This window comes from Stomoxys calcitrans, chromosome 2, assembly GCF_963082655.1.
Source record: "Stomoxys calcitrans chromosome 2, idStoCalc2.1, whole genome shotgun sequence".
In the NCBI taxonomy this organism is placed as follows: Eukaryota; Metazoa; Arthropoda; class Insecta; order Diptera; family Muscidae; genus Stomoxys; species Stomoxys calcitrans.
Genome location: NC_081553.1, coordinates 126,868,915 through 126,890,434, shown reverse-complemented (window position 1 = coordinate 126,890,434; position 21,520 = coordinate 126,868,915).

Below are 21,520 nucleotides of genomic sequence, written 5' to 3'. Positions count from 1 at the left end.
AATCCTAACATAGGTCACTGTGCCAAATTTCAGCGGAAAACTAATGTGTTTTTTTTTTTTTTTTTGGTCGGGTAATCTGGTAATCTAAACCCAACTACTGGATTAGTATACTCCTATTCAATGATGTTGCGTATAAAAATCGTGTTAAGTCCGGCCGGACCAAATCCTATATACCTTTCAGCTTGTCCCATTGTCAAGTTCATTGCACGATTTGTCTTCATGAACAGAAACTTGAAAGATAACAAGAAGTAAAATAGAGAGATTAATTTACATAGGAGCTGTATCAGGTTAAAGACAGATTCAGACCATGTGTTGATGGTTATGAGAGGATTCGTAGAACAAAATTTCAGGCAAATCGGATAATAATTGCGACCTCTAGAGGCTTAAGAAGTCAAGATCCCAGATCGGTTTATATGGCAGCTATATCAGGTTATTGACCGATTTGAACCTAATTTAGCACAGTTGTTGGATATCATAACAGAACACGTCGTGCAAAATTTCGTTCCAATCGGATAAGAACTGCGACCTCTTAAGGCTCAAGAAGTCAAGACTCAAGATCGGTTTATATGACAGCTATATCAGGTCTTTTAGTGAAATTTCATGCGAACTTGTATAACAGTTTGACAACATAAGTTCCTTTATCTGAATCCCACATGATCTTTATTGGTCTACGAATTTAAGTTTGGATGTAAGGTGTACTCCATTCTTAAAATACTTCATTTCAGCCTGATTTTCTCATGATGTCTGATTTAGTGGTGTTTTCGGGGGAGAGGTGGTCCCCCAGTTATTGCCATTGGCTTAAGAGGAGTTCACAGGATGAGGCGTCCCCCAAACACATGGCCCCAAAATACGTTATCAAATTCGTTTTCTAATCTCAAATACCTTTCATTTGAGCCACATATTGGCATGGTCGAAAAATTTTTTCCCTTTGGGGGATGTTTTTGGTGAGAGGCGGCCCCCCAAACACTTGGTCCCATATTTGGATATCAGATTCGTATTCTACATTCAAATACCTTTTATTTAAGCCCCATATACCCATGATCAGTAAAAAAGTCCTGTTTGGGGGGTGTTTTGGGGAAGGGGTGGACCCCCAGAAACTTTGTCCCACATTTGGATAAAAGATTCGTATTCTACTCGCAAATACCTTTCATTTGATTCCCATATTGCCAAGGTCGGTAAATATGTCCGATTTTGGGGTGTTTTGGGGCTTGGGGTGGTCCCCCTAACACTTGTTCCGACAATTGGATATCAGACCTAAATACCTTTCATTTGAGTCCCATATTGTCGTGATTGGTCTAAATATATGTTTGGTAGGTTTTAGGGTGGGGCAGACCTCCTAGGTACCCCATCCAAAATTTGGATACCAAATTTTTATTTTTAGGGTACTATATGAGAGCACACAAAATTAAATTGCACCACCCATCTTCGAGATCTAGCGTTTCTGAAAATTTGTGTAAGGGGGAGGGTCCGCCAACCCTTCAGATATCAAAAAATGTAGTACCCTGTTTTCACCACGGGATCATTATGCACCATCTGTGAAAATTTCAAGAAAATCGATTCAGCCGTCGCTGGGTCTATAAGGAACACACAAACAAACAAACAAATTGATTTTTTTTAAGAAGATAAGTTTACCCAAAAATATCACTTCAATATTTAAAATTTGGATCATGGCAAATTATACGTCCTTGCAATTTCAAAGTTTCATTATTCTCAAATGAAAGTGATATTTTACCCAAATTTTAGATCTGATCCATTGGGTAGAGTATTCACCAATCAGCCTTTCTTAAATTCATATTTCAACATTGTTTATTGAAACATTTATTTTAAACCATTTACGGCTTCATATGAGGTATTTTTCTCAGCCTTACATTACATTATTATGGTATATGTTTTATCATAATTTCGCAAAGGCTTAACATGGCACATTGTGATGTGTGCTCGTTTTTCATGGTAAATGCCAACCATTCCACTCATTCTTAATGCGTTTGCTATTTATATAACACGAGAAAAATCGATGAAAATTTACAAGTCCCATATCAATTTGTCTGAACACCATTTTAACCTTGCGTTATTATGAGTGAAAGTAACAACAATTCACAGCGCTATGAGCTTGAGAAACCCGACGAAAAGAACAAATCCCATCGAAGTCATAAAATATACACAGGTGGTACATGCATGCGTCTCAGGTGGTTTAATACTTTTTAATCAATAATTTAAAGCAGAGTAAACTTTTAAGACATTGCTTTCAAAAACAAGAGTGGGAAAATCGACAATCACCAGCCACTCTGTTGCAGAGTACTCACTAGACTGTCATGGCGTAATGGAGATTTCTTCCAAATACGGAAACGCGTTTCCAAATCCATTTTTATACCCTCCACCATAGGATGGAGGTATATTAATTTCGTCATTCTGTTTGTAACACCTCGAAATATGCGTCTTAGACCCCATAAAGTATATATATTCTTAATCGTCGTGACATTTTAAGTCGATCTAACCATGTCCGTCCGTCTGTCTAAAGCACGCTAACTTTTGAAGGAGTAGAGCTAGCCGCTTGAAATTTTGCACAAATACTTCTTATTGGTGTAGGTCGGTTGGGATTGTAAATGGGCCAAATCGGTCCATGTTTTGATATAGCTGCCATATAAACCGATCTTGGGTCTTGACTTCTTGATCGTTTAGAAGGTGGAATTCTTATCCGATTTGACTGAAGTTTTGCACATAGTATATTGATATCACTTCCAATAATTGTGCGAAGTATGGTCCAAATCGGTCCATAACTTGATGTAGCTGCTATATAAACTGATATTGGGTCTTGACTTCTTGAGCTTTTTGAAGGCGCAATTCCTATCCGATTTGGCTGTAATTTTGCACGCGGTGTTTTGGTATCACTTCCAACATTTATGCGAAGTATGTTCCAAATTGCTCCATACCCTAATATAGCTGTCATATAAACCGATCTGGGATCTTGAGTTCTTGAGCCTCTAGAGAGCGCAATTCTCATCCGATTTGCCACAGATTGTGTACAACAGCTTCTCCCATGGCCTTCAACATACGTGTGCAATATATTCTGAATCGATCTATAGCTTGACACAGCTCCTCGACACAAAACCGATCTCCCGATTTTGCTTCTCCAGCCCCGAATCGGACTATAACTTGATATAGCTCCACCTCCTCCTCCGTCCATATTCATTATTCTTTGTTTGCCTAAAACGAGATACTGCGCAAAGAACTCGACAGATGCGATCCATGGTGGAGGGTATATAAGATTCGGCCCGGCCGAACTTAGCATGTTCTTACTTGTTATACCCTCCACCATAAGATGGGGGGTATACTAATTTCGTCATTCTGTTTGTAACTACTCGAAATATTCGTCTGAGACCCCATAAAGTATATATATTCTTGATAGTCGTAAAATTTTATGTCGATCTAGCCATGTCCGTCCGTCTGTCCGTCCGTCCGTCCGTCCGTCCGTCTGTCTGTCGAAAGCACGCTAACTTCCGAAGGAGTAAAGCTAGACGCTTGAAATTTTGCACAAATACTTCTTATTAGTGTAGGTCGGTTGGTATTGTAAATGGGCCATATCGGTCCATTTTTTGATATAGCTGCCATATAAACCGATCTTGGGTCTTGACTTCTTGAGCCTCTAGAGTGCGCAATTCTTATCCGATTGGGATGAAATTTTGCACGACGTGTTTTGTTATGACATCCAACAACTGTGATAAGTATGGTTCAAATCGGTCCATAACCTGATATAGCTGCCATATAAACCGATCTTGGGTCTTGACTTCTTGAGCCTCTAGAGTGCGCAATTCTTATCCGATTGGGATGAAATTTTGCACGACGTGTTTTGTTATGACATTCAACAACTGTGATAAGTATGGTTCAAATCGGTCCATAACCTGATATAGCTGCCATATAAACCGATCTTGGGTCTTGACTTCTTGAGCCTCTAGAGTGCGCAATTCTTATCCGATTGGAATGAAATCTTGCACGACGTGTTTTGTTATGATACCCAACAACTGTGCCAAGTATGGTTTAAATGGGTCCATAACCTGATATAGCTGCCATATACACCGATCTGGGGTCGTGACTTCTTGAGCCTCTAGAGTGCGCAATTCTTATCCGATTGGGATGAAATTTTGCACGACATGTTTTGTTATGACATCCAACAACTGTGTTAAGTATGGTTCAAATCGGTCCATAACCTTATATAGCTGTCATATAAACCGATCTTGGGTCTTGACTTCTTGAGCCTCTAGAGGTCGCAATTCTTATCCAATTTGAATGAATTTTGGCACGTAGTATTTTGTTATGATATCCAACAACTGTGCCAAATATGGTTCAAATCGGTTCATAACCTGATATAGCTGCCATATAAACCGATCTGGGATCTTGATTTCTTGAGCCTCTAGAGGTCGCAATTATTATCCGATTGGAATGAAAGTTTGTACGACGGATTCTCTCATGACCATTAACATACGTGTTTATTATGGTCTGAATCGGTTTAAAGCCTGATATAGCTCCCATATAAATCGATCTCTCTATTTTACTTCTTGAGCCCACAAAGGGCGCAATTCTTATTCGAATTGGCTGACATTTTACACAGGTCTCCAACATATAATTTAATTGTGGTCCAAACCGGACCATATCTTGATATCGCTCTAATAGCAGAGCAAATCTTTTCTTATATCCTTTTTATACCCTCCACCATAAGATGGGGGGTATACTAATTTCGTCATTCTGTTTGTAACTACTCGAAATATTCGTCTGAGACCCCATAAAGTATATATATTCTTGATCGTCGTAAAATTTTATGTCGATCTAGCCATGTCCGTCCGTCTGTCCGTCCGTCCGTCCGTCCGTCCGTCCGTCTGTCTGTCGAAAGCACGCTAACTTCCGAAGGAGTAAAGCTAGACGCTTGAAATTTTGCACAAATACTTCTTATTAGTGTAGGTCGGTTGGTATTGTAAATGGGCCATATCGGTCCATGTTTTGATATAGCTGCCATATAAACCGATCTTGGGTCTTGACTTCTTGAGCCTCTAGAGTGCGCAATTCTTATCCGATTGGGATGAAATTTTGCACGACGTGTTTTGTTATGACATCCAACAACTGTGATAAGTATGGTTCAAATCGGTCCATAACCTGATATAGCTGCCATATAAACCGATCTTGGGTCTTGACTTCTTGAGCCTCTAGAGTGCGCAATTCTTATCCGATTGGGATGAAATTTTGCACGACGTGTTTTGTTATGACATCCAACCACTGTGATAAGTATGGTTCAAATCGGTCCATAACCTGATATAGCTGCCATATAAACCGATCTTGGGTCTTGACTTCTTGAGCCTCTAGAGTGCGCAATTCTTATCCGATTGGAATGAAATCTTGCACGACGTGTTTTGTTATGATACCCAACAACTGTGCCAAGTATGGTTTAAATGGGTCCATAACCTGATATAGCTGCCATATACACCGATCTGGGGTCTTGACTTCTTGAGCCTCTAGAGTGCGCAATTCTTATCCGATTGGGATGAAATTTTGCACGACATGTTTTGTTATGACATCCAACAACTGTGCCAAGTATGGTTCAAATCGGTCCATAACCTTATATAGCTGTCATATAAACCGATCTTGGGTCTTGACTTCTTGAGCCTCTAGAGGGCGCAATTCTTATCCAATTTGAATGAATTTTGGCACGTAGTATTTTGTTATGATATCCAACAACTGTGCCAAATATGGTTCAAATCGGTTCATAACCTGATATAGCTGCCATATAAACCGATCTGGGATCTTGATTTCTTGAGCCTCTAGAGGTCGCAATTATTATCCGATTGGAATGAAAGTTTGTACGACGGATTCTCTCATGACCATTAACATACGTGTTTATTATGGTCTGAATCGGTTTAAAGCCTGATATTGCTCCCATATAAATCGATCTCTCTATTTTACTTCTTGAGCCCACAAAGGGCGCAATTCTTATTCGAATTGGCTGACATTTTACACAGGTCTCCAACATATAATTTAATTGTGGTCCAAACCGGACCATATCTTTATATCGCTCTAATAGCAGAGCAAATCTTTTCTTATATCCTTTTTTTGCCTAAGAAGAGATGCCGGGAAAAGAACTCGACATATGCGATCCATGGTGGAGTGTATATAAGATTCGGCCCGGCCGAACTTAGCACGCTTTTACTTGTTTTGCCTAAGAAGAGATGCCGGGAAAAGAACTCGACATATGCGATCCATGATGGAGGGTATATAAGATTCGATTTACTTGTTTTTTGTTTTCTGCCAACAAGCAAAATTCGAAATATTAATGCGATCCAGTAGAGGATTACAAATCCTATAATGAAAGTCGCAAATATACACACTGTTACCTGCGCTAGCAATGTTGCTATAATACAGTGTACAATAGGGTGACAATTTTTTTCAACCTCATATCCATGTATCATATTTTGATGAGTTTTTATTTAAAACAAGTAAAAGAGTGCTATGTTCGGCCGGACCGAATCTTATAAACCCTCCACCATGGATCGCTTTTGTCAAGTTCTTTCAATGACTTTTTCAAAAAAAAAACAAAAAAAGTAAGGAAAGGCAAAAGTCGGGCGGTGCCGACTTTATAATACCCTACACCTACCCTATAGATACAAAGTGGGAGCTATGTCTAAGTCGGAAACAATTTTGATGGACCTCGCCTGATTTATCAGATAATTTGTTAAACAATCCCTATCACATTTCGATCAAATATGTTCAAACTATAATTACTACGGTTCACAAATGGCAACATTATTGCAAATTGCCCAAAATTTGACGAACACATATATGGGAGCTATATCTAATTCTAAACTGATTTCGGGCAAACTTCTCAGATAATGTGGTACTCGTCAAGAATGTGCAAAATTTTTGGCAGGATTGGTCAAAAAATGCGATTGCAATGGCGCTGGAAGTGAAAATACATAACAGCTATATCTAAATATGAACCAATTTCTATGAAATTCATCTATAATGTCGAGAGTCCAGATAAAATTCTTACTGCCATATTTGATTGCAATTTTACTGCAAATCGCACGAACATATATATGAAAGCTATATTTAAATCTGAACCCATTTCGTGCAAATTTTTTGACATTGTGGATGTTATCGAGGAAAGCGTTGTACAACATTTAGGGAAGATTGGTCAATAAATGTGCTTGCAGTGGCTCTAGGATTGAAAATCGGGCGATATATATGTATATGAGAGCTATATCTAAATCGGAAGCGATTTCTACGAAATTCACCACTAATGTCGAGAGTCAAGAGAAAATCCTTCCTAACAAATTTCAAGAGAATCAGTTAACAAATGCCCATTTTATTGCATTATTACTGCAAATCGCACGAACAAATATATGGGAGCTTCATTCAAATCTGAACCGATTTTTATGAAATTTACATGTAATGTCGAAAGTCATAAGAAAATCTTTCCCGCCAAAATTTCTAGAGAATCGGTTAAAAAATTACCATTTTATCGTATTATTACTGCAAATCGGACGAACATATATATGGGAGCTTTATCCAAATCTGAACCGATTTCTATGAAATTCACCTGTATATATTAACATTATTTCGTCAAAAAAGTGAAAAATGCATCATTTATGAACTATAGCGGCTATATCTAAATAAAGTCCGATCTCCACCATATTCAAGAAAGCTACATGAAGGTCTAATACAACCCATTGTACCCCATTCACCGAAAAAAATTTCACTTCTTGTGGGTCTAAAAACTTAAATCGGGAGTTCGGTTTATGTACAATATATGACAACTATCTTATATATAAAAATAAATTTGGGTTTGTTTGTTTGTATGTTTGTGATTGCCTTATAGACTCAGAAACGGCTGAACCGATTTTCTTGAAATTTTCACAGATGGTGCATAATGGTAGTACATTTTTATACCCTCCACCATAAGATGGGGGGTATACTAATTTCGTCATTCTGTTTGTAACTACTCGAAATATTCGTCTGAGACCCCATAAAGTATATATATTCTTGATCGTCGTGACATTTTATGTCGATCTACCCATGTCCGTCCGTCTGTCCGTCCGTCCGTCCGTCCGTCCGTCCGTCTGTCTGTCGAAAGCACGCTAACTTCCGAAGGAGTAAAGCTAGCCGCTTGAAATTTTGCACAAATACTTCTTATTAGTGTAGGTCGGTTGGTATTGTAAATGGGCCATATCGGTCCATGTTTTCATATAGCTGCCATATAAACCGATCTTGGGTCTTGACTTCTTGAGCCTGTGGAGTGCGCACTTCTTATCCGATTGGAATGAAATTTAGCATGACGTGTTTTGCTATGATATCCAATAACCGTGCCAAGTATGTTTCAAATCGGTCCATAACCTGATATAGCTGCCATATAAACCGATCTTGGGTCTTGACTTCTTGAGCCTCTAGAGGGCGCAATTCTTATCCGATTAGAATGGAATTTCGCACGACCTGTTTTGTTATGATACCCAACAACTATGCCAAGTATGGTTCAAATCGGTCCATAACCTGATATAGCTACCATATAAACCGATCTTGGGTCTTGACTTCTTGACCCTCTAGAGGGCACAATTCTTATCCGATTTGAATGAGTTTTTGCACGAAGTATTTCGTTATGATATCTAACAACTGTGCCAATTATGGATCAAAACGGTTCATAACCTGATATAGCTGTCATATAAACAGATCCGGGGATTTGATTTCTTGAGCTTTTAGAGGGCGCAATTCCTATCCGATTTGGCTGAAATTTTGCATGACGTATTTTATTTTTACTTTAAACAACTGTGTCAAATAAGGTTCAAATCGGTTCATAACCTGATATAGCTGCCATATAAACCGATCTGGGATCTTGACCTCTTGACCCCTAGAGGTCGCAATTATTATCCGATATGCCTGAAATTTTGTACGATGGATCCTCTCATGACCGTCAACAAACGTGTTTATTATGGTCTGAATCGGTCTATAGCCCGATACAGATCCCATATAAATCGTTCTCTCTATTTTACTTCGTGAGCCCCAATGGGCGCAATTCTTATACGAATTGGCTGAAATTTTACACTGGTCTCCAACATAATTTAATTGTCTTGATATCGTTTTAATAGCAGAGCTACTCTTTTCTTATATCCTTTTTTGCCTAAGAAGAGATGCCGGGAAAAGAACTCGACAAATGCGATCCATGGTGGAACTTAGCACGCTTTTACTTGTTTGATATATGAAGGGGGGCGGACCCTCCCCCTTACCCTAATTTTCAGAAACGCCAGATCTCGGAGATGGGTTGTGCGATTTAAGCGAAATTTTGTGTGCTCTCATATAGCACCCTAAAAGTAAAAATTTGGTATCCAAATTTCGGATGGGGTACCTAGGGGGGCTGCCCAACCCTAAAACCTACCAAACATATATTGAGACCAATCACGATAATATGGGACTCAAATGAAAGGTATTTAGGATAAGAAAACGTATCTTATATCCAATTGTCGGACCAAGTGTTAGGGGGACAACCCCAACCCCCAAAACAGCCCTAAGTCGGACATATTTACCGACCACGGCTATATGGGATTCAAATGAAAGGTATTTGCGAGTAGAATACGAATCTGGTATCCAAATGTGGGACCACGCACAGTGGGCCAAATGGCAAAAAAATTGGAAATAAGTCTACAACTTTTTATCTGTTGATTTTAGCCATACAAAATGTTCTAGACATTTGTAGAGGAGGACATAGGCTTTCAGAAAAGTGCTGTTGTTGGTCCATATCTTTAATACAGGGTGAGCTACAGGGTGTCAAAGTTGACCACTTTTGACTTCTCCAAGCTTCTGGGGGCCATAACTTTTGATCTACTCAACCGATTTACATGATTTAGGACTCTAGAGAAAGAGCTTGACAAGATCTAAAAAACTTATGCATAAAGTACCATGCCATCGTGTACTGTTAAGGAGTTATGAATTGTTTAATTTTAAAATATGAAAATTTGGCCTTGGTTTTTTTCAGTGTTTTTTAAATAACTCCGTCAATTTTAAAGCTATAAACTTCATACTTCACACAAATTATGCCAGCATATGTGTGCATAAAATACAAAAGGAATCACGTGAATATCTTTGGCGGTTTAAAAATGGCATCGTTTTCAATATGAAAAATATTTTTTTTGTCAAAAAATTGCAAAATTTTTCAAAAAAGATACTCCCATTTCCTTTAAGTTTTCGCAAACTTTGGCCGTCAAAGCATTATCATTTCTTTCCATTTTCACAAAGTCGAGGTATTAAGAAAAGTTTTAAGTGCTAATTTGGCTAATTTCGATATCAAACAACACCGTTATCTTAAGACCAAAATGGCCAATTTTTTTACTAAACTTCAAAAGTTTCTCACTGGAAAAAAAGTTCCACGGGGATTTTTTCGCTTTTTTTGAACTTAAATGAAAGCTTAAAATGTTCCCAACATTTTAAGGTATGTCTCGCCATATCCTAGCCATAAATGAGATCGTAGCGATCAAAATACTGAAAAAAGTCAATTTTCAAGTAGTGCCATATTCATTGCTAAAAAACAAGTATTACGTCACATTTTATTGCAAAGATGTTAAATAAACTTTTATTTGGTAACACTTCTTCTACAAAACACAAAAAGAATCATGGAAATATCTCTATTCTATTCCATTTTATGGAACCGGCAATAAAAAAGTCAATTTTTCAAAAAAGTCGAATTTCCCAAATTTTGTTTTTGTTGTCCTAATTGCACATGACACACTATAGCCATATTTACGCAACATACCTTATCGTAAAGGAAATTTTCATACCTTTCCAACAATGTATAAAACATTTCTCAACTCGGATTCTATCTACTCTAAAATTCATTTACACTTCATTAAACTCTATATAAAAATGTCTATTTGTGAAATGGAACCTTATATGGGGCCTACACTAAAACATTGATAGATTTGCCCAGGGTTTACAATACAAATGTGTTAGAATAAAAAAAGGTCTCCTGCCAAAGTTTAAAAAAATTGGAATAAAAATATGTGTTTTAGAGCGAAAACACTTCGCATCGGCGTGCGTTTATATGTATATTAGCTACTCCCAAAATAAAAAAGCATTTTAGTTTTGTATTATTTGATTTTATTCTCTACCAAATAATCTAAGGTATCAAAATTTAAAAGCTCTTTAATTTGAATGGCATCGGGATCGTCCTTATCTATATCGTCACATATTTTTGGTAGCCATTTAGTTCTGATGCTGTATAGTACCGGATCAGACGATAACAATAAATATTGAAGTAAATCATAATTTTGGTTAAATTTGGTGCTCTTTCGGGTATTGAAAAGCCGGAACTGTTTAACATCTCTATTACGGGATTCCTGAGCTTCTTCTGTAAGTTCTCCTAACGGAAGTATGTTGTATTCCACAATTTCCTTGCCATGATGTAAGACTTTATGTACTGTCGGTGTTAAAGCTTTCCACGAATATAAATCAGATAAAATGTTTTTTGTGTCATTACTATAAGCTTCAAATTTGGTTGAATTTATCATCTTTTTGCTATTGATTACAGCCAAAATCACTTTGAATCGTCTTAGCAAGTGTTCATCAAGACCGGTTATTTTAGATGTCGATACGGGGTCCTCAAAAAACCGCCTTGCCGAGTTGCCATCATTTGTGCTTCCGTATCCGTAAAGAGGTTTATCTATTATAAGTCCCTTTTGTTTAAACTCCAACTGGATTCGATTCTTCTCTTCCTGCCTCATTTTGTGAAGATCTTGGTTGTTTCTAGCAGAGACATCGCGGTTTCCAGGGCTAGTCCGATATTTAAGGTCATACGATAAATGCAAACAATACTCCATGAATCGAATTCTACAGTGCAGGGGCGAAATACCGAAATTGAGCGCATTTTCGTTTACTAAATTTTCATCAGACTTGTCCTCGAATTGCCCATTCTTCTTGCCACAAATATTGCATCTCCAATTGGACATAACGCCAGTTAATGCGTTTGCCACCTTTCCATCGATCATAGTGAGTTGTAGTTGAAACGAAACTTTTATATTTCTTCCCAATTGGTTTATAACAATCATGGGTAATGCAGCAATTTCTTCCTTTATTTCGTTCACCAAAGATCGTGTTGTGTTCCGGTCTTCCTTTGTATACTCAAACCGAATTGGGCGACATAAATATTTTGACCCAGGTGTTCTATTTATCCATATATCTTGAAATGCATTTTCTTTCGATGATGAAGATTGGTCCTTGTACAATCTCATTCTCAATGGTACTAATGATGCCATGAAAATTGATGCGAAGTTGGCATCTATTTCTGTTTGTTGCTTATATTCGGAAAATCCAGATGATCCATCACAACCCCATTTGCTGATCAAAACCACTTCGGAATTATTACATGTGTTCAACTGTTCTTCAGTAAAATTAGAAATAATTCTAACAGCTGTATTTTCAACAAGATCAGCAAGTTTCACTCTTGCTTTTAATTCGTCCACGTATATATTTGATGGCACCATTTTCGTCCTGGTGTTGTACAATTTATGTTTTGAGGGTAAACAACCCCATCCTTTTTCACGAAGAGCCTTCCTCATTGTTGAGTATTTGTTTCTTGAGAGGCCTAGGTTCAAAATCAGGGCCAGTGCATCTTCCTCCGTGAATTCTGTAGTCGATTTTGGAGTTGGAATACTTTCTACCATTCTCTTTACCCTTTTCGGAGATGCTAATGGTAAAACATCGACAATTCGTCCAACATTTTTTGGTTGTGTTTTTAACAATGCTGTTTTGAACGTATCTTTTATTAAATTTGGCGGATGTGCCGCCAATAGTTCCTCTTGTTTTTTCTTTTTGGTTTTCTCCGTAACTTCGTCGTATGCTTTGCTAGGCCGGCCGGGAATCAGCGGTTTAATTTCAATAAGTAGATCCGATTTCAGCCACTTCTCATACATTTTGAAAAACTTGATTTTTGCGAATGAACATTCTGGCAACCTTCTCTCAAATGATTTGTAGAATTTTTCAAGTTTGTCTAAAGCGTCTTTATTTAGCCTTATTCCATATATGTGGTCCAAAGTGTAAACAAGTTCCTTAAATGACTCCGTGTATGATTTGGAATCATTTTTGATGTCCCATACAATTTTCGAAAGAGTGGAATACTTCAGTATGACTTCCATAACTTATAAATGTCCTTTACGCCTCTACAAAATATAATGAAGAAATTTTGGATTTTGTTCAAATATTTATGCAATATATTCACAATTAATGACCCATTTCAGGTATCAGACGCAATCGTAAAAAGGGGTCCAAAGTGCCTCTTTTTACTTACTCTTCTATAATTATTTACCTGGACTCGAATTTGGTTAAAAAAAATGACAATGAATTTTTTATGGGTAGGTTTTTTCACATTCATTGATACGGTGGATTTCCTGGGAATTCGACATAGCGAAACAGGTAACATTTGTCTGCATCAAATCTTAACACAAATATATATATATATGCAGGTATATTTCTAGGTTACTTTTTATTCAAAAATCATCAGCTTACATTAAAAATAGATGTAGGTACTATACAAACGCACGCCGATGCGAAGTGTTTTCGCTCTAAAACACATATTTTTATTCCAATTTTTTTAAACTTTGGCAGGAGACCTTTTTTTATTCTAACACATTTGTATTGTAAACCCTGGGCAAATCTATCAATGTTTTAGTGTAGGCCCCATATAAGGTTCCATTTCACAAATAGACATTTTTATATAGAGTTTAATGAAGTGTAAATGAATTTTAGAGTAGATAGAATCCGAGTTGAGAAATGTTTTATACATTGTTGGAAAGGTATGAAAATTTCCTTTACGATAAGGTATGTTGCGTAAATATGGCTATAGTGTGTCATGTGCAATTAGGACAACAAAAACAAAATTTGGGAAATTCGACTTTTTTGAAAAATTGACTTTTTTATTGCCGGTTCCATAAAATGGAATAGAATAGAGATATTTCCATGATTCTTTTTGTGTTTTGTAGAAGAAGTGTTACCAAATAAAAGTTTATTTAACATCTTTGCAATAAAATGTGACGTAATACTTGTTTTTTAGCAATGAATATAGCACTACTTGAAAATTGACTTTTTTCAGTATTTTGATCGCTACGATCTCATTTATGGCTAGGATATGGCGAGACATACCTTAAAATGTTGGGAACATTTTAAGCTTTCATTTAAGTTCAAAAAAAGCGAAAAAATCCCCGTGGAACTTTTTTTCCAGTGAGAAACTTTTGAAGTTTAGTAAAAAAATTGGCCATTTTGGTCTTAAGATAACGGTGTTGTTTGATATCGAAATTAGCCAAATTAGCACTTAAAACTTTTCTTAATACCTCGACTTTGTGAAAATGGAAAGAAATGATAATGCTTTGACGGCCAAAGTTTGCGAAAACTTAAAGGAAATGGGAGTATCTTTTTTGAAAAATTTTGCAATTTTTTGACAAAAAAAATATTTTTCATATTGAAAACGATGCCATTTTTAAACCGCCAAAGATATTCACGTGATTCCTTTTGTATTTTATGCACACATATGCTGGCATAATTTGTGTGAAGTATGAAGTTTATAGCTTTAAAATTGACGGAGTTATTTAAAAAACACTGAAAAAAACCAAGGCCAAATTTTCATATTTTAAAATTAAACAATTCATAACTCCTTAACAGTACACGATGGCATGGTACTTTATGCATAAGTTTTTTAGATCTTGTCAAGCTCTTTCTCTAGAGTCCTAAATCATGTAAATCGGTTGAGTAGATCAAAAGTTATGGCCCCCAGAAGCTTGGAGAAGTCAAAAGTGGTCAACTTTGACACCCTGTAGCTCACCCTGTATTAAAGATATGGACCAACAACAGCACTTTTCTGAAAGCCTATGTCCTCCTCTACAAATGTCTAGAACATTTTGTATGGCTAAAATCAACAGATAAAAAGTTGTAGACTTATTTCCAATTTTTTTGCCATTTGGCCCACTGTGCCACGTTTCTGGGGGTCTACTCCTTTCCCAAAGCACCACCCAAACAGGACTTATTTACTGTCCATGGGAATATGGGGCTTAAATAAAAGGTATTTGAATGTAGAATACGAATCTGATATCCATATATGGGACCAAGTGTTTGGGGGGACGTCTCTCACCAAAAACATCCCCCAAAGGAGACAAATTTACGACCATAGCAATATGGAGCTCAAATAAAAAGTCTTCGGGAGTAAAGCACGAATTTGATATCAATATTCGGAAAAAGTGTCTATGGGCCACCCCAGCACCACAACAGAACTCGCTGTACTAAATTTCTGTGCTTATTATGAGCCCAAGACCTTACATCGAGAGGTCGGTAGCTATATCAAAATCTGGACCGATCTACGCCAATTTAAACAAAGATGTTGAGGGGCCTATCATAACTTACTGTTCCAAATTGCACCCCAAGACCTAAAATCGAGAGATCGGTCTATATAACAGCTACATCTGAATATGTACCGATCAGGGCCGTATTGAACAAGTATGTCGAGAGAACTCACTGTCATTAATTGGCCTAAGACCTAAAATCGGCAGATCGGTTTATGTGGGGGTGATATTAAGATATAGTCCGTTATAAACATTCTTCGAACTTAACCTGCCCATGGACAAAAAATGAATCTGGTTTCGGCTCAATATCTCTTTTATTGAAGACTATAGCGTGATTTCAACAGGAGGACGGACATCGCGAGATCGTCTTAGATTTTTATGACGATCAAGAATGTATATATTAAGAATATGTATACTGGGGCCGGAAAGGGATATTTCTATTTGTTGCAAACAATGGTGGGTATAAACAAGTTAAAAGGCGTTAAGTACGGCCGGGCCGAACTTTGGATACCCACCACCTCGGGTATATATGTAAACCACCTTTCATCAAAATTCGGTGAAAATTTCATACCTTGTGTCCCATAGCAGTTATATCGAAATATGTTCCGATTTGGACCAAATACTAATAAGTACAGTAGCTGTATCTAAAAATAAACCGATCTGAACCATATACGACACGCATGTCAAAAAGCCTAACATAAGTCACTGTGTCAAATTTCAGTGAAATCGGATTATAAATGCACCTTTTATGGAGCCAAGACTTTAAATCGAGATATCGGTCGATTTATATATCCAAATCAGGACCGATTTGGGAAAGTTGCAGAAAACTTTCGAAGAGCCTAACACAAAGCACTGTCTCAAATTTTGGCGAAATCGGACAATAAATGTGCCTTTATGGGCCCAAAACATTAAATCGAGAGATCGGTCTATATAGCAGCTATATTCAGATCTGGACCGATCTGTGCGATATTGCAGAGGTATGTCAAGGGACATAACTTAACTCACTGTCCCGAATTTCGGCGACATCGGACAATAAATGAGCATTTTATGGGCGCAAAACCTTAAATCGAGAGATCGGTCTATATGGCAGCTATATCGAAATCTGGACCAATCTGAGCAAAATTGAAGAAAGATGTCGAAGGGCCTAAGAGAACTCATTGTAGGATAGTAGGATAATAAATGTAGCTTTTATGGGCCTAAGACCCTAAATCGGAGGATCGGTCTATATGGCAGCTTTATCCGAATCTAGACCGATTTAAGCCAAATCGACGAATGGGGCTATATCAATATGGGGGCTATATCAAGATATAGTCCGATATAGCCCATCTTCGAACTTAACCTGCTTATGGACAAAAAAAGAATCTGGGCAAAATTTCAGCTCAATATCTCTATTTTTAAAGACTGTAGCGTGATTTCAACAGACAGACAGACGGACGGACATGTCTAGATCGTCTTAGAATTTTACGCTGATCAAGAATATTTATACTTTATAGGGTCGGAAATGGATATTTCGATGTCTTGCAAACGGAATGACAAAATGAATATACCTCCATCCTTCGGTGGTGGGTACAAAAAGAATCTGGTTTCTGCTCAATTTCTCTATTATTGAAAACTGTAGCGTGATTTCAACAGGAAGATGTACATGGCGAGACCGTCTTAGATTTTAACGACGGTCAAGAATATATATACTAGGGCCGGAAATGGATATTTCTGTGTGTTGCAAACAGTGGTAAAAAAAGGCAACTCTTGCCCTATACACCTGCAAGAGAGCTAGTGGTAAAAGTTTGGGGTTTATACCCCATGCCATGCATTGTGTATATACTGCAGTTGTCAGACCTATAAAGTCCACTACTGTGAAGCCAAGTGAGCTTTATTTTTGGTCATATCGCGGGTACGGATACTGTGTTATCATTGATACAATACCCGATATTCAAGGCAGTGTGGGTTACACCCTGCCTGAGCTGGTTCTTGTTAAAAACTACAGTGCCACTATACCTGATAAAACTGATTGGAACTACGATATGCCTGGTACATTTACATTGTCTTCTATATGGATGGTTCCAAACTAGAAAACCAGGTGGCCTTTGGGGTGTACTCTGAAGAATGAGGTCTATACATATCGTGAAGATTACTCGACCATTGTAGTGTGTATCAAGCGGTGAAGAAGTGGTGAAATGGCATAACGACGACCTGCAAAAATATCGTCTCAGACAGGCAGGCAGCCATTAAATCTCTGGGGAACATATATCTGAATTCAACAACCGCCTTAGACTGTAAAAGATCTCTCAACGATATGGCTGATCAGTTCAAAATTCACTTGTTTTGGGTGCCGAGGCACAGAGATATCCAAGGTTTTTGTAGAGCAGACGAGCTTGCGAGACTAGGAACTACTTTACACATTCCATGAAACTGGAATATGCTGGTATTTCTCTAGCGATATGCATAAGTGTAGAAAGGCCTCAGTGGGTGGCACCCCCCCAAAAATTTTATCCCCTTCCCACAGAATTTTAAAAATGTCATTGTTTTTGATAAAATTTGCTAATTTTATATCTATTCAAAGGGTTTAAGCTGGGCTTGCGTCGCTTATGGCGACATGTCATGTAGATCTTCAGGATCAGGCCAGAAGAGCAACTAATGAGAGATGGTCACATAGTTTGGGTTGTAAACACTTCAAAATTATGTGGTATAATCTTGGCTTGAAGAATTCTACCGCCTTGCTATCACTGTCTGGAACAGACGTCTCAGTCATTGTGTCCGTCATGACAGGTCACTGTCTGGCCGGAAAACATGTAGACAGGCTGAAGGTTGCAATGTTTGTGTGTTCCGCACTGGTAGTCAGAAGGAGCTCAATTTTAGGTTCTCATTTCTCTGTGGCGGATGTGAAAATTCCCGATCTGGATGATTCAACGGCAGTAAGTAGAAGGCATCTTCCTTCTCCTGTTCCTATGGTATCACAATGGACGTAAACCACTGGCACCTAAACCTAATCTAAGGTGCTAATTCGGTGATTTGTAGTCAAAAACAAATTAGCAACAATAAATGTTGTGTTTAATAAACAAAAAAGGCTTGATTGAAGTTTATTGTCCCCAAACCAAAGGTAAGAGATGATGAAACTAATAATCCATGTAAATATCCTTAATAAGACTATCAGCTATTTCGCACTATTTTCTAAGCACAAGGAAGCAGCCGAGTAGATAAGCCGACACAAAGTGTGAACTTGTGACAACATAAACAAGAATCTGAAAACCAAGCATTCACTTTTTCCCCATTTAGAATTATTGTTGTTTGATAACCACACCTGGTGTTTTGTTTGCTGGCTAACAAATTGGGTAACCCCAATTCAGAGGCCAAAGTTATTGAACTTAGGACCAACGTTTGCCCTTGTCAAACATGAGACAATATTTGGAAGCCATAAATTGCGGACAGGGTTGGAATTAATGTTTAGTTTTAAATCGTATTTGCCGAATACCTATTTAAAGCAATGGTTTTGTTGAGGTCGTGTGCAAACCATATCTGCTCTAATGCTTCCAGCAATTTACTTAGGACAAGGTGTAATGCCAATGATAAAAATCTCGACTAATCCCACATCTTGTTTTTTTTTTGCCAAGAACAATGGCAATGGTTACAGCAATAGCAACAACAGTAACACAAAATAACACGACACTTTTGTATTAATATATGCTAGAAAATAAGGTATACGAACGAATACAGCATACAATGAATCATGCATATCATAAATTTTGCCAAAAACAAGTCCTCCATATTCCAAAAATTAACCTTCTATCCCTTCAAGATGATTTCTCAATAGGGATGTCGATTTGGTTTTGCGGACATCATTTTCAAAAAAAAGTCAAATATCGAAAATGGGAAAAGCTATTGAAAGTATTTTTTGGAGATTTATTGTAACAAAGCAAGAAGATTTGGGGCTATGTGTCTGGGGGCTGCCTCACACACAAAACTCTTAACCGACGAATATATTGTGGAAGTCAAATGAGAAATATTTGAAACTACAAATTTGACAGTAACAAGTAAGGACAGTCAACAAGTAAAAGCGTGCTAAGTTCGGCCGGGCCGAAACTTATATACCCTCCACCATGGATCGCATTTGTCGAGTTCTTTTCCCGGCATCTCTTCTTAGGCAAAAAAGGATATAAGAAAAGATTTGCTCTGCTTTTAGAGCGATATCAAGAAATGGTCCGTTTCGGACCACAATTAAATTATATGTTGGAGACCTGTGTAAAATTTCAGCCAATTCGAATAAGAATTGTGCTCATTGGGGGCTCAAGAAGTTAAATAGAGAGAACGATTTATATGGGAGCTGTATCGGGCAATAGACCGATTCAGACCATAATAAACACGTTTGTTGATGGTCATGAAAGGATCCGTCGTAAAAAATTTCAGGCATATCGGATAATAATTGCGACCTCTAGGGATCAAGAAGTCAAGATCCCAGATCGGTTTATATGGCAGCTATGTCAGGTTATGGACCGATTTGAACGTTATTTGACACAGTTGTTGAAAGTAAGAATAAAATACGTCATGCAAAATTTCAGCCAAATCGGATAGGAATTGGGCCCTCTAGAAGCTCAAGAAGTAATATCCCCAGATCTGTTTATATGACAGCTATATCAGGTTATGGACCGATTTGAACCATACTTGGCACAGTTGTTGGATGTCAAATCGGATAAGAATTGCGCACTCTAGAGGCTCAAGAATTCAAGACCGAATATCGGTTTATATGGCAGCTATATCAAAACATGGACCGATATGAACCATACTTGCTAAAATTGTTGGATATCATAACAAAACACGTCGTGCAAAATTTCATTCCAATCGGATAAGAATTGCGCACTCTAGAGGCTCAAGAATTCAAGACCCAAGATCGGTTTATATGGCAGCTATATCAGGTTATAAACCGATTTGAACCATACTTGGCACAGTTATTGGATATCATAACAAAACACGTGGTGCAAAATTTCATTCCAATCGGATAAGAATTGCGCTCTCTAGAGGCTCAAGAAGTCAAGACCCAAGATCGGTTTATATGGCAGCTATATCAGGTTATATACCGATTTGAACCATACTTGGCAAAGTTGTTGGATATCATAACAAAACACGTGGTGCAAAATTTCATTCCAATCGGATAAGAATTGCGCTCTCTAGAGGCTCAAGAAGTCAAGACCCAAGATCGGTTTATATGGCAGCTATATCAGGTTATATACCGATTTGAACCATACTTGGCACAGTTGTTGGATATCATAACAAAACACGTCGTGCAAAATTTCATCCCAATCGGATAAGAATTGCGCACTCTAGAGGCTCAAGAAGTCAAGACCCAAGATCGGTTTATATGGCAGCTATATCAAAACATGGACCGATATGGCCCATTTACAATACCAACCGACCTACACTAATGAGAAGTATTTGTGCAAAATTTCAAGCGGCTAGCTCTACTCCTTCGGAAGTTAGCGTGCTTTCGACAGACAGACGGACGGACGGACGGACGGACGGACGGACGGACAGACGGACGGACATGGCTAGATCGACATAAAATTTCACGACGATCAAGAATATATATACTTTATGGGGTCTCAGACGAATATTTCGAGTAGTTACAAACAGAATGACGAAATTAGTATACCCCCCATCTTATGGTGGAGGGTATAAAAATCGAGCGACTAATGTCCAATACCACCGAGTCTACACAAATAGGAGAGCACATTAAATTGACGGTATGTAAGCTACGCCAAAATCTGATCAGGGTTTGATACCAATCGAGGAACTCACAACACAAATAAAACACCTAATACAAAATTATGGCTATTTTAGAGCCCGTATAAGACAAGATACATATTGAGGAACTATATCCAAATCTTCTGCGACATGCATCTTAATTACAACAATACATGGACAGACGAAGCGTCATAGCTAAATTGAATCAGGAAGTAATTCTTTGTCGATCGATATACAATGGGCTTGGCTCTTCCCCTTCTTAGCGTTGCAAACAAATGCGCAATGTGATGATATCCACTGTAGTTGTGTAGCTTATAAAAATTGGGTTTAGGGCCGCCAAATAAACCACAAGTGACGAAATCACAAAATGGGAATCAAATCAAAGGGATTTGAAAAGCACAAAAATAAAATTCAAACTTTCGTCCAAAATTTTGTAA